Raw genomic sequence first — 16,035 nt, forward strand, 5'->3', positions numbered from 1 at the left:
CTCATATTTTTTTCTATTTGACACATTTTCTTTTATTAATCATCAAATTTCAACAAATGTTGGAAACAAACTTACATAAAAACTTTTCAAATGTATCAAAATTCTGTGTTGTAAAATCTTAAAGATTTTCTTTTTCAGGATTTTTCCCAATATGTTTAAGAAATCTGTAGCATAATTTTTGCTTGTAGTTTTATTTCGGGATTTTTCCCGAAATGGGTAAAAAAAATCTATGCAACAAGTGTGTGCCTGATAATAGATTTATTTTATCGGGATTTTTCCCGAAATGTGAAAATAAATTATTAGTCATGAGTTCTAGCATATACGTTGGGTTTTTGGGATAAATCCCGAAGTATTTAAAATCTTGCATATAGATTTTGTTTTTTTCGGGATTTTTCCCGATATGTTTGAAGAAATCTGTAACATAAATTTTTGTAAATTTGGTTTCGGGATTTTACCGGAAATGGTTAAAGAAATCTATTCAACAAAAGCATGCTTGATAAGTGATTTAGTTTTTTGGGGCTTTTTCCCGAAATTTGAAAAGAAATCATTAGTCATAAGTTATAAGTTATAGCATATTTATATGTTGGGTAATCGGGGTAATTCACGAAATGTTTGAAGACATATATGCTTTATACATTTTACATTTAGATTATTTTTTCGGGATTTTTCCCGAAATGTGTTTAAGATCTGCTTGTCACATAGCTATGCTACCAAAAGTTTTAATTAATGTTGAAAGTGATTTCGGGGAAATTCCCGAATAAAAAGTTGTCACATACATTTTTACCACAAATATTTACAACTTTCATATATTTTGGGAAATTCCCCGAACACTAAATGTAAGTTTAATCAATTATAAGAATAAAAGCATGGAAGATTGTAAAAATTGTGTGTTTCTTTATGAAATCTGCATTCATTTATGGTAAACATTGAAAAAGCTTATAAAAAGGAATAAAATGGATTTTACTCTTTTAAAATAGAGTCAGTTCTTTATTAAAGAAAAACAAGGCTAAATCATTTCATACACCAAGGACGTTGAATGAAGTGTGTGTAGCATTTAAAATTAATTAAAATAATTATAAATTAAGTTTATTTAAGTATTATGAGCAAAAGATAGTATATTACAATACTCCATATTTTTGTTGCTCAGATGAGAAAATAATAATTTTAAATTGAAATCGTCTAGTATGTCATAGACTCTGGACTGTAATGATATGATAGTCAAATCTGAAGTGTTTATCTAATAATGAGGTTCATGTAATTTCCCTAATCTATCTTATCACGCTCCATTGGTTTGATTGCGAGAGCAGGAAATAGAACCCAAAATAAAGACAAATGATTGTCAGGTAGGAACTGTTAGTTAACGTTAAGGTTTCTTTCAGACATAAGCATGAAAGTTGTGAACGTAATCAGAAGGATAACAAATTAGCTACAACTATAGCAGAATGCGTTTGACTTTTACTAACGTCCTATTAAAATAGTCTCAAAAACTACATTCAGAGATAAAAATCTACTTTAAGTCATGTACAGTGAGCAAATTAGGGACTTCCCTGTTCAATCTAAAATGTAAGTTTAAACAAATTTATCGCAAATATCATCTCAAATCGCTAGGATACAATAAGCTGACTGGGACTGAATTATAAATTATTCCAGTCATACATACTGTGTTTTATTATGGACTATTTTATATTTTCCATGTAGCATATCTCCTGATTGTATATGTTTACATATTAAGAATTCTCCTATTTACAATCTGAACAAACGAGTAAAGAACTTTGGAATACTGTTTTTGTTTTATCGGTTTAAATGAAAACATTTCACAAAACATTTCGTGTGTGTACTCATAGATGTAAAACACAGGTAATATCTCAGGCAGATTACACGTATATTTTTAAAAAGGTAATGCAGTATGTTCACGCAAATTTACATACCTGTCAAATGTAAAAATGTCTCAATTTTAGGTCACCCTTAAGCAACCAATAACATTATGTTTTGCCAATACACAAGTAATACACTATCATTTTTGTTTTACGTGAATGGTTCAACTTAATCATAAAAATGAAATATATATATATATATATATATATATATATATATATATATATATATATATATTCACACACAGTTGTTTCATATACATGATAATATTGCATTAAAATCATTATATTTATATTATTAGTCATTTATATGTATAATGAAATTGCAGAAGTTGTCGTTTTCCGTTCTCCAGATTCCGAAATCGGCAGAGTTCAGTATAATAGCAAAAATTATAAAATGAAACATTTGTTTTATTATCTTAATATTGCATGTTCCATTATTTTGTCATTCTTTGAATCAATTATGTAAAATGTGCAATTACAGATAAAGATGTGTCTTTACTTAAAACATTTATTTTTTAAATGGAACTGTTTAATACATTGCCTTTCTAAAAAAAAACGTGGTGCTACGAAGTATTAAACATTAATGTTAGCTATACATGTAGTTTAATGTTTCTTGTGATTTTATTATTAATTTATGTGTTATTATTTTTGTTCACTTCCTATAATCTTCAGTAAAATTTAGAATATCTTTATTTACACGATGCAAAATACGAATAAACCAACAAACGGATGAGATTGTTTCTTTGGTATCGTTTGCATCTCTTGGTAATGATAAGCATTCATAATTTGAAGAAACTTCATCAAGATATTGTAATATCAGCTATATTGTGTTCGTGTATTTCAAAGCAGCAGCATATAAAACAACATTCTTGTATTTTTAAAAGCGCATACAATCTACTACCAATGCATTATATTTGAATCGAATAAACTTTTGATACATTTTTATTATCCGTTACTTCAATGTATGACAATAATTCCTTCAACATTGTGATGTTCGTCAGAAAAAGCTAACTTTAAAACTGAGGAGATGTGGTATGATTGCCAGTGAAAAACTATCCACTATTGTTTAAATGAAGTGAAAGTTATAGACCACCGTATTGCATTGCAATTGTATTTAGCTGAAAAGGGGTACACAGGATCTGTAGCATTAATCATGAAGTTCTCCGCAATACTCAGGATATGAACTCCTTTATTTTTTTCTCTTTTACAATCGATTGAATACTATTTCAACAATATAATATATAAATCTCAAGGAGAACAAAATAACGATACAATTTTCTCATGAATTTAAATAGAATTTCAGGTGACGATAATCAACTTCTAATGGCAATTTCCAATATAAGTAATAATGGTATAGATACACCAAAATATGCCAGATCTAGCTTTGATTTTGAATGGTTACATGCACTGTATATCATCAGAACATCGCTAAAATAATCTTGATCAGCCCACGAACTATATGAACCAAATCTAGTATGGTGGAAAGACTACTTTGACGTATAATTGTGAATAGTGTTATCTCAGTCTAAAAAACTACTACGTTTGACTAACTTTTGATATTTGATCAACCAGATTGATGAATACTGACTAAAAACAATCCAACAAACATTTTTTTTTTCGATCAAAATTCATTGCATGTGATGAACGTCGGTGTATTAGTTGTTGGAATTTACGCTTTAATTCATCATTTATATCGTTCATGACCTTAAACAACAAATTCAATTTTTGTAAACAAAGCTCTATTCAAGACAATGTAGTCGATGTTTTAATATATTTGTTTATTGTTTTAAGTATGAGGATTATAAGACTTCTCTCTTTTCAATTACTTATTCAAAAACCGTACACACGATTTGATAATTAAATCATTCAAGGAAGTTGCCAAATTACAGATTCTATATCTACTGATTCCATCTCTTAGGCCCGATAACACAGTTTAAGAGGTCTTGGTTTAAGAACCTTTTCAACTTGCATATATTTTCTGATCTATATCTACGCTTTAATAGTCCTTTTTGGTCCATCTAATTTTGTTTAAATTTGCCAAAATACATACCAAAAGACTTCGATTTTTATTCTAGCCCCTGAAGCATGTTTGTGAAGTGTAGCGCTTTTAGTGTTTCTTTGAAAGACTACTCATTTTATAATACAGTTGCGTATCGTTAACAAACAGATTTCACTGTGCTTTAATTTAATTTCCGTTTGAAGTCGGAAGATGTTATTTTCTATATATGAGTTAATTCAAGTTAATGCTGCAAGTGGATCCGTTTGAAGAGTATATAACATTAGTACGATTCTGATCCTTGACAAATTGAACGAGTGATGCTTACACATCGAGACGAAAATCCATTCATTTGAATACATGACAAAGATAAAAAAATATGTAATCATATTTCCCTAAATCCAAGTTTACTTAACCAAAATTTATCCAGTTGCACTCCGCTCTTTTTGATGCGTTCTTAGTCAATTTTTGCTGGTTGTCCATCATACCAAATTTAAGGACGTGTCATTAATGAAATGTGTATCAATACTGGTCATCGATTTTTTATTATTTTGTTTAATTCGTTATTACTTTTTTTGTAACAATAAAGTGTGTTCCTTAAAGCACAATCGTTTTGTGTCGTTATTATACAAAATAATATGCTACTGTACAGAAACATAGGAGGGGTTAAAACTCACAACATCAGCATTAAAGGCTAGATTTATGTCTTAGTGCCTCAAGGCTAGCGCCGATATATATTACAAAAGGGGTATTTGAACCCCTACAGGGCATACGATACAGTAGAGATCCCTCGTTGATTTTTTCTTGAAATTTTGGTAGAAGGTCAATTTCAATGTGAACTTTTTAAATATGCAAAGAAAAATATACCTTCATAACTTACTTTTGAGGGAATTTGGTTCGAAATTTGCATATTTAAAGGAGAAATCCTGATATTTCATAAATAATAACTTTTAAGAAAAGTGACAATACTTTTAAACGAACAGTCATAATTTAACCGTTTTTGTTTGTAAAATGTTCCCTTGGTCCACGGCATTAGCATGTTGTAACAAATTTAAGGTTTAATCAACTTATTATTTTTTGAATTTATATTACTATTGGTGAAATAAAGAAATTAACAATCTTTTACGTCTTTTCAGAAGTGCAGAAAAAAATTGATCGTTGATTTTTTCTTTACATTTTGGCGGAGCGTTCTTTTAACATTACTTGATTGACTGGACAGTAAACGAGTGGGGTCCGTGTGCTTGATTTTTTCAATAAAAGCAATAAACCTTGAATTTTAATAGCAAACGGGATGTTTCCCAAATAACACGGTTAACTACATTGAAATAAGTTTTATTTGCAATAACGTCGTGATATCTTCCCCGCTGTTCAGTTCCTTGGTATAGGCATGTTTTTTTAAAGCAATGCTAAATATGAAAATTAAAGAGGTAGTCAATAGCAATAAATATTGCCAAACCTTTATAAATTGTTACGAAAATTGGATAGAAAAGTATTCTTGTAAATTACTCTTGTATAAAATGTTCGGAAACAACAAATATAAATCTAATGAGAAAATTAATTTGCATCTTCGTCCGACATTAATTCTACAATTCATGTAGACAACACAGCTTGAACATATTTCAAATTATTCAAAAGGCCCAGACATGACAAAATGGTAAACAGTTATATCGTAAGTGGGAAAATATGAAAATGTTAGTATGATTTGCAATGAGACAACTATCAACCATAGTACAAATGATGAAGACAAACGCAATTAAATTTCACCGTACGTCTTTTGACACACAAAAAAAGAGATAAATAGTCACACCGTATAGTCAGCTTTAAAAACAAAACCGACATGAAAATGTGAAATAAGAAAACAAGAAATCTAACGATTATATAGGCATTATTTGAACACCAAACCATACCCACATTACTCGGGTCAGCTTAGAAACTACTCTGAACATGTTTAAAAAGTGAATATTTGGAGCTGTTTCGAGAGCATATTCATATCGTAGTTGTCTCATTACATTACATTGTAGTATAACATTTCATAGAAAGTACAGCAGTCGATATTAAAGCATGAAATTGAATGATTCTGTATCAATAGATAATTTACCTAAGCTTGTCTTCAGGATATTTTTTTTATTACGGTACAGATAATTATTGACTTATTTGTCTGTATTATACTTCCAATCTAGGGGTGAGTGTAGCAACATTATTTATCCGGCCCAATACATATGTGTTTTCTTATCTGCAAAACTACCTTACAGAAACACATCGTATTTGGTCAGTAATTTAACATCAATGAGTTGCAATGTGTGAACACTTTTCTGATCTGTCAGATACCTAATTCCCGTGTGCCAAACATTTTTTTCTCTCAATATGGAAATAGGGTATATGCTTAGCACATCAGCCGGTTTGTTTTTGTATTTGGTCTATAATTCGGGACTAATAACTGTGTCTTTTTTATTAGACGGTTCTTCTTCATACACATATGTATTCCTTTGGGTTAAATTCTAAAAATTCAGTGAAACATTTTTTTATGCATCTATTCAAAGTCAGGAATAGTATGATGCGTTGTCTTTATGTAGCATGTTATTATGTCATTTTGTTGATAGTTTATCTTTAATTTATCCGTAAAATTCTCCATACGATTTAGAGTTTGCCCAATGGTGTAGTCACTATATTGTGATCAAGACAGTTCGATGATATCTAAATTACTTATTGGGCTTTTTGTGTAGTTAGGTTTATGTCTCAGCGACATATCATTATTTACATAGTTTTATTCATTTTCTATATGAACTAAAAGACTGTCAACATTATGAATGTGGATTTTATTATTTTCATATTTCAAGTTAATACTGTTGACATCATTAATAATGAATAAATATAATAATTTTCGTGATATGATCGATTTTCTTAGAAGGTACTTTTTTCAAATTTACGCAATCGGATTTATGACATCAGTCATTTTCCGAAAATGTAACTACAACTAAAGCGACGTCGTTAAACGTAATTTTTCTCATTTGAAACATCGCGATTACAACGTTCTGATTAACAAGGTCGCGAAAACAACACGACAAGTTTTGAAAACGTTATTATCTGCCCCTGCTACTGTATCATATGTCCTTTAAAATATTGGATTGAAAAATTGAAAGAAACACTTCTCTTGATCTTTCAGAAGATGTAGCAAATTTTTGTCACTGTGCCATAACGAAGATGTAAAGAAAATATAGTAGCTGTGACGTAGCAACCATAGACAGAAATATGTGAATTTTAATACATTTTCTCCGGCATAGATAGTTAGGTAGAAGTCCGTGTCCGTTACATGCTTTTAACATTACTTAGAGAGAGCCAGTCACAATAGAGGTTGCTAAAAGACCAACAAGGTAAACATAACTATATATTTACACATCGTCTCCTAATCAGTAAAAAGACATTTGTTTATATACATATATCTGATTTTAAATAAAAGTATATCTTATGTGAATGGATCGAGCTGTACAGTATATATATAATTCAAATAAAGTGTCGCTATTGTGTGCTGTAAGCAATTCTGTATTATAGATGCAATGAATAAGCGTTGATTCTTGAAAAAAAGATACTATGAGCCTCGAGGGGGAGTTGTTCGTTTTTCATGAATGAACGCTTATCCATTGTATCTATAACTTAAAATATTGTGTTGATATCTTTACAACATTAAAGTCTTTTCTTAATTAGGTACCAATGTTATCATGTTCTACGATGCATTAATAAATCACATGTAATTGGTTAGAGAAATACAAATTTAGCATAAAACGTCTTTTAATTTATCAGTCATCTGAATATTATCCGTAATTTACAAAACAAGACATTTTCAAACTTATTTCTAAGTGTATATAATAAGAATGATACCGCATTACCTTGCAAGAAGCCTAATTCTACGCATATCTTGATTTTTGCGAATATGAATTTGCGAATAAACATTTGTAAAGATATGCATTACAACATATGAAATCATACTATATTTATAAAACAAATATGGACAAATTGAATGTAATCATTTCCTTTTCAAATATACATCTAAATTGTAACCCATCAGTAGCCAACATGTTTTGTCGACGCGCTAATGTTAGTTTTTGAGTCTTTTGTAGAAGAAACGCGCGTCTGGCGCTAATACAATATTTAAATCCTGGTATATATGATGAGTTTATTCACACATAACATATATCAAGTTGGGGTTCATGTGTAGGGGTATGAATCGTGTCTTCATCTGCCTTAGGTCTTTACATCGATAGCCCGCATAGACACTGGAAATTTGGTGATTTTTTTCTACATATCTTTTGAAAGTTAGTCTTTAATCAGCATTAAACATTTTGTTATATGAATTTTGTACAAATTAAATGTTCAAATTCGAAATGGTTCACGGTCACTGTATGACATGAATTCATTTACTGCACCACTTATATGTAAAGTTGTAGCGGGAATCTTATTTCAGTTTTTCTGCCAAGGTTCAGTGGTTATTTCCAGACAACATATAGATAACCAATAGAAACTGACCGCTATAATATATCAAGTTGCTGTAAAAAGTAAAATAACCAAATAACAAATTCCAAGGAAAATTTTAATCGGTAAGTCCCTTTTCAAATGACAAAATCGGTGTGATGGTGAACACTGATGTTCAGTGATTGTCGTCTGTTTATGTGGTTCATAAATGTTTCGCGTTTCTCGTGTTTATATAGATTAGACCGTTGGTTTTCCCGTTTGAATGGTTTTACACTAGTAATTTTTGGGGCCCTTTAGCTTATAGCTTATAGATTATAGCTTGCTTTTCGGTGTGAGCCAAGGCTCCGTGTTGAAGGCTGTACCTTGACCTATAACGGTTTATTTTTATAAATCGTTACTTGGATGGAGAATTTTCTCATTGGCACTCATACCACATCTTCCTATATCTACCTTTTATGCAATCAAAAAAATATGCAAGTTCGTATATTTGTATATTTAATAATGAAATATTACGGTGGCAGTATAATCATTTTTTTTAATTTACCGTTAACTCTTACATCTGCCATCTTTATTCGTACTCAGTCTTGTTCAATCTACTTTGAAATGTTTGAATATTCGACAGTTTTTAGTCTGGCAAAACACAATATATTTATTACTTTTAGTAGTTGAAATTGGTTTTTAAATAGCTTTCAGAAATTGTGAGTACTCATATTTCGAAGCTTGATATATGTTGTTTCATATTTGTTACTTTTATGCTGCGTATCGATCTTTAAGTTAACTACCGTATTTATAGCTTGTTCTTCAGGTTTTTTTTTTTACACCACTGTCCAGGTTAGCGTTTTCGTCGAGCGTTCACACACATGTTTAACACCGCCACATTTGTCCTATCCCAAGTTAGAAGCCTGTTATTCAGTGGTTGTCGTTGGTTCATGTCTCTTGTATTGTGTTTTTATCAATTGCTTTTGTTATTAATAAGGCCATAAGTATACTCGTTTGAATTTAATCACATTTATTCGTATTGGAGTCTTTTTATAGACAACTTTACTTTTGAGTATTTCTAACTGTTGACGTCCGTACGGTTGCATATATAATATTGCTTATAACCACTGCATTTGAGCTCTGGTATATAGCAGTATCATATAAAAGGGGCGAAAGATACGAGAGGGAGATTCAAACTCATAAATTGAACATAAACTGACAACGCCATGGCTAAAAAGGAAAACGACAAACAGACAAACAATAGTACACAAAACACAACATAGAAAAATAAAAACTTTGCAACACAAACCCAACCAAAAACTGGGAGTGATTCTGCTCCACATGTTGCACCCGTCGTGTTGTTCATGTTAGTACAAAGCGGGTAAAAAGTCTAATTTTTTTACCCGCTTTGTACTCCTAGTTTTTATTAGGACACAAAAGAATCAAGAATCCGAAGCGTCCGTTTTGGAGGGAACCTATAATGGGGATTCAAGGGACAATTTGATCCCTAGCATTGACATTTATCTTTAATTGTAAATTATGCAGCAATTACATCCATGTTCAATTACCATTGAATGAGTATTGTTTTACAAATGGTAAACAAATTATAACTCTTGATATGTTCTACGTGTGTCATTATACTTCACTAAAAAGTTGATTTGTTTTTTAAGTTTAAGGTGATGATGTTGAAAAGCAAGATATGGTATTGCACTTCAGTGTTAGCATGCTTAGTTCTTAAAGCAAGTATAAATACAAACGTTCATTTATTCTTTAATGTCAATTATGTCTAGGGTATGCATTTATGTTTCGCCAAAAAAAAATGTATAGCTGTCTGGTTTTATGTTTGCAATTTTTTTTAGATCAATTATTGGTATTTTGTTAGGAAAAAATCCCAAATGACACAAATGAAAGTCAGGCATTTAAAATAAAGTTAAAAATATGTAAAGGTCTCTACATTGCGTATGCATTGACAAACATTCATGTTGTTCGAGTACAACATGGTTGGTTCATTACTACGTAGTAAAGAAACGTATTGAATGAACATCCTTTCATATGGGTTTGTATTAGTGCGGTGACGGATTAGTAAAACAGCGAGTATTAACAGAGTTTAATTTCACTTTATAATACACGGCTAAAAATTGGTATACATCTAGAGAAATGATTTTACTTTTATTTTAGACTGGTCGTCAAAAAGTCGTATGGTGCAGTTTTTTTTAATTTGACGTTTGGTTAGCAAAACTGACTTGAAATGTGGACTCTACGAGGCATGTAATTTTTACCGGTTGTTTAAAAATCGTTGCCAAATATATGTAATTCGTATTGGATTCAATTATCACATATAACATGTTATTCATTAAGCAAAAAAACCTAACATCATAAGTCTTTTTTTAAAAAAACATGAAGATACAAAGCACTGAAACTTGTAACATTTTGTCGCTTCACAAGATTTCATCAATACTTTGCAGGAATGCACCTAATCTATAAATTATTAATTAATTTATACAACGTGAAAGTTCAGCAAATACTCTTTTCAGTGACATAATTTTTGATCATATAAAATTTCTCAACAAGACTTAAAATAGCATCCAAAATATTCACTATTAAATTATAATCTTACTTAATTTTCCGGATAGTCGTGTCAGGTCTCCGGCTGATCTGAATATTATTACCTTATTGATTTTGAATTTCGAGCGCACCACAAGGTTTTATTAATATATAGCAATCATCAATTGATTTTACTTGTATTGATTCAAGGTTCTTGGTTTCTTTGATTTTTTTTGTTGTTTGTTCTATTTTGAGGTTGTGTTGATAAGGTTTTATTAATTTGAGAAGAAAATATTTTTTTTTAGTTGGAAGTTATTTTTAGAAATTGAGATCTGACAAAATCCCAAAAGATGGCACAACTGGGAAGTCCGTTGAAACTTGGTCCTAGTACTGCAAAGCGGCTGAAAAAGAGCTTAATCTTAGAAAAATGTGTAATTTGCCAGAGAAGCAGTAAAGAAACAGTTGTTTTATTTACTGACAACAGTAAATCGCGGTTTTTTGCTGCAGTTGGTAGGCGTAAAGATGATATTTACTTGAAATTGATAAGTGAATATGATTCATTCAATGATATACCGAAGGAAAATTTGGAAATGGTTTATCATAAAAGTTGCTACAAATCTTATACAAGTGAACATAACATTGCGGTGTTTACTAAGAGACAAGATGATGACTTAGCGGACTGTTCAAACCAGGACAGTCAAGTCACGAGTATCTTAACTCGGTCTATGTCTTCTCCTACCAATTGGAGTGCTTGTATATTTTGCAATAAAAAGAGCTACAAGCAAGACAAAAAACTTTTGAAAATTGAATCAGACGAAAGGGTTACTCGCCTTACAAACGCTGCAAACTATAACGGTGATTCAAACTTGCTACATAAAATTAATCAAGACAATTTTAAAGAACAAGCTTTGTACCATAACCAGTGCATAATAAAGTATCTAATGTATTTAAAACAAGATATTGAAGTCAGTGCTAACTCAACTTCAGAATCCGAATCAATAAATACAGCTGCTTTTTCCAAATTAATTACTAATATAAATGATGATTTATTAAAAAATAAAAAAGCATTTCTATTATCCTCTTTAATTAAGAAGTTTGTATCATACCTACCCGAAAATATGCCTAAAAGCTTTACAACGAGGAAACTGCAGCGACATTTAGAAAATCATTATGGTGATTCTATTGTCATTCAATCGCAACAAGGCCAGGGTAAGTCCAACATTATTATGAGTAGTAATATAACACTAGGGGATGCAATCAAGGCAGCCAGTAATTTGAAAGCAGAGTTAAAATGGTCAAAAGAAAAACAAACGAGTCGAATGTATAGCGAACAAACGGATGACCAACTCATTTATTCAGTAGCAAGTATAATTCGCAGAGACATTGACAAAGTAAGATTCTTTAAAGAACACTACCAAACTTCAACGGAGGTATCATTCGAAAATTCGTTACAGTCAATGCCCGATTCTTTGGTCAAACTACTTAGTTGGATTACGGACGAAAAGGCTTTTAGCACTTTCACTGTTCCTTCTAATATCAAAACAGAAAGTGTGAGGAAACGTTTGGCTTTAACGGAATGTATTGTTGCAACTAGTCGTTGTATCCTTACACCTCTTCATCTTGGTCTTGCAATTCAAGTTTACCACGAGTTTGGGTCGAAGCGCCTTATTGAAATTCTGAACGCGCATGGGTTTTGCGTTACATACACTGAATTGCGCAGATACCTTACCAGTGTTGCAAACCATGAAATCAGTCGTATCAGTGGCGATCGATACATCCTAGGAGGTATTCGATCCATTTCAGAAGGAGGTCGGTTAATTCAAGAGGGTTCCGATAATATTGACATTAACGCCGAGACATTAGATGGAAAAAATACCTTCCATTCTCTTGCTAGGGCTGTATTTCAAACTAAATCAGCTGGCGTTTATGACTATGGTTCAGAACGAATCAAGCGAGGAATTGAGCGATCTTTGGCTATAGATGATGCAACAGCATCATTGACCGATGCGATTCCTTACTCTAAACCAAAATGTAGATCAGAACCATCACGACGATCGGATGCTTTCGATAAACTTCAATTATGTGATCATAAAAAGATTAATGATGTTGACCAGATATGGATTTTCTCCAGACTTTTGTCAAGGGATATTATAGAGCTCCCAATGAATATGAAAGCAACTGAACAAAAGATTCCTTTTTGGACCGGGTACAATTGTCTTTTGTCAAAAAAGGGCGCCGATGTTACTGTTGTAGCATATCCTCCAATTATAGATGCTAAACCAAATGATATGGCCATAGTGTATACTGCCATGAAGAAATGTCTTGACATGTCTAATGATGCTGGACAGGATTACGCTATTCAAACGTTCGACCAGCAACTCTATGCAATTGCACAACAAGTCAAATGGTCGAAGCCGGACATTTTTAATCGCCATATTCTCAGGCTTGGTGGTTTCCACAGCCTGTCGTGTTTCTTAGCCTCTATCGGGAAACTTTGGGCCGATGGCGGTCTTCGCGATTTGTTGGTGTATTCTGGTGTGTATGCTGGAAATACAGCTGAACTAATGTTGACTGGTAAAGAGTTTAACAGGGCTGTCAGAGGGTTCACACTTGTGTTTTAAGCCCTAGAAGTTCTTTTTATCTCGGTATTCATACACTGGTGTAGGACCTTTGATTACTTCGATCAGATACCATCTGCGTTCTGGAATGTGTTGTTAGAGTTCCATACAAGTATCTGTGATCAAACGGACGAAGCCTCAGTAATTATAACTAGACTGGAAAAATTGTTTGAAGACCATTTACAGCCTCTAATCGGTAGGTTTAGAGAATGGGGACACGATACATCACCTACTTTCAAATATTGGGACATGTTCCTGGTTGCCGTCCAAATTATGTTGTCGAATGTACGAGCAGAACAAGAAGGTAATTGGTCGGCACATTTGATGTCTTCATCAAAAATGCTGCCCTATTTTTTTATTACCAACCGTACAAATTACTCTAGATGGATGCCTGTAAATATTCTTGATATGCTCGAACTACCAGCAGAGATCGAATCAGCTTTTAAACAAGGAGAGTTTTCTATCAGACAAAAATTAGGCACATTCAATGGTATTTGGAGTGATATGGGCACTGAAAAAACCGTCATAAAAGATTCAAAGGGTTCAGGGTGTATCGTTGCTATAACAAATCAGAAATCTGCTCTGGTAAGGTGGACTCTGACTCGTCATTTCTTAGCGTCCTTTAGTAATGCAATGAATGACAGAGGAGGTATTACAAACAAAAGTGACGATTCGCATGAAGAAATTAAACAAACAGCATTGAAGCGAGACGAAGAACAAGTACAAGCAATAGTTAACCATTTGAACCAAACCATGACTGATCCCTTTGATATAGATGCCCACCCACCTTGTCTCCTTAATATCTCTACAGGCATGCATGCTACTAGAGAAGTACAGGATTCTTTGCTTTCTGCTGTCAACGAAGGGGAAACTATGTGCAAAAAATTTGTTAACAGTGCGCTTTCTTTAGACCATTCCGGGAGCTTCTATAGTCTTATTACCAAGTCCAAATTGAAAACATTTGAACACATGAACGCCAAGACAACCCTTAAGTGTAAATCTGGCGAAATCATAACCGGCCATATCAATCCAGAAATTGTTTTCAGGCGTGCTCTGTTTTTGGCTAACAGTAGAGATGATGTCACGATTGACAGTATTCTCTCACTTCCACTTGGGCCTATTCCTGTTTCTTTGTTCCATGAAGATGGAACAATGAGGAAATCTTGTAAATCAGATCTAGTAAAACAGTTTAAAAATGAAGTATCGCCGGTTCTTTCTTTGCCAGATTTTGACCCTTCGTTGACAACGTACATTAGAGACGGTATGGCTATAGTTCAGTGCATGGATGCAAAGAAACATAAAACCTTTGGAGATCTTGCACTTGATTATTGCAGTTATTTAGCCAGTTGTTTTACAAAAGCACACACAGTAGCCGATGTTTTTGATCGATATGATGTAAAACACTCCATTAAGTCAGCTGAAAGAGAGCGTCGTACCTAAGTCACTGCTTATGCAAAGAATAGATGGAAGAAATGTCCCCGACTAGAAGAAATTTCTTTCTGTTAAAGAAAACAAGCAGGCTCTCATTAAATTTTTTGGTGACTTCCTGGTCAAGTTCATTAAAAGCAACCCTTTATTAGTGCTCCCTGGACATACTTATTATATGGCAGGTTCTTTTGAAGATGCTGAAATTGCTAAAGTTATTTCTGATCAGGAAGTCGTTGAATGTCCTGAATTGTTCAGTACTCAGAAAGAGACAGACACACGCACGATCCTTCAGGCTTTACATGCAGACAGAAGACTGAAGGAATTAGGAAAGAAAGGCAGGATTATTATAAAATCATCTGATACAGACGTCATTGTTCTCTGTATTCATTTTTTCAAGCAGATGACAAACACGAGTGATTTTTGGGTCCAAATGGGAAATATTGGTACTATAAAAGATAATCGGAGGTATTTGCCAATTCACCAACTGTGTTCGTTTCTCCCTGAAATCATTTGCAGAGTTCTTCCTGCCGTACATGCTCTCTCTAGGTGTGACACTTCATCTTCCTTATTTGGAATTGGTAAAAAGTCAGTTTATAAAGTGTTGAAAGATGCAGTACTGGATTTCAGTGATTTGGACAATTTAGGAGATTCCGACAGAGAGACTGCCATATCATGCTCTAGACGGTTTGTGGCAAGGCTTTACGATCAAAAGAAGAATTATGCATCCTGCCATCAGGACATTAACAAACTGCGAGTTAAACTTGCTACAAGCAGAGATTCAAGTCTGGTCAGATTGCCACCCTCTGAAGCGGCGCTTCGACAGCATATCCTTCGTGCCTCATTTCAGACCAAAATTTGGCATGCTTCCTGTCTTGCAAAACCACCCCTGCCTTCACCATTGGAATACGGATGGAGATCATTCAAAGATTCCTTGCATCCTGTCTACTTTGAAGGAAACATGTCAGCAGATTTTCTTCATGATCTCGTGTGGCTTGTAAGGGAAAATCACAATGTAAAAAGTCTTGTGTTTGTGTCGACCAAAACCTTGCATGTACCGACTTATGTTCCGGCCCAGGATCAGAATCCTGTAAGAACGTTTATACGCATGCCCTTACAGAAGAGGTTC

General features: G+C 32.9%; 1 long non-coding RNA gene across 1 annotated transcript in view; it reads left to right on the top strand.

Annotated features, from left to right (window-relative positions):
* LOC127703850 (uncharacterized) overlaps positions 1–10,045 on the top strand; it is a 62,135-nt gene extending 52,090 nt beyond the window's left edge. The window contains exons 2-3 of the long non-coding RNA XR_007983084.1: positions 7,037–7,244; positions 9,990–10,045. This is a non-coding gene — a long non-coding RNA (uncharacterized LOC127703850). The remainder of the gene's footprint in view (positions 1–7,036; positions 7,245–9,989) is intronic.
* The last annotated feature ends 5,990 nt before the right edge of the window (positions 10,046–16,035 follow it).

This window comes from Mytilus californianus, unplaced genomic scaffold (genome assembly GCF_021869535.1).
Source record: "Mytilus californianus isolate M0D057914Y unplaced genomic scaffold, xbMytCali1.0.p SCAF_52, whole genome shotgun sequence".
Taxonomy (NCBI): Eukaryota; Metazoa; Mollusca; class Bivalvia; order Mytilida; family Mytilidae; genus Mytilus; species Mytilus californianus.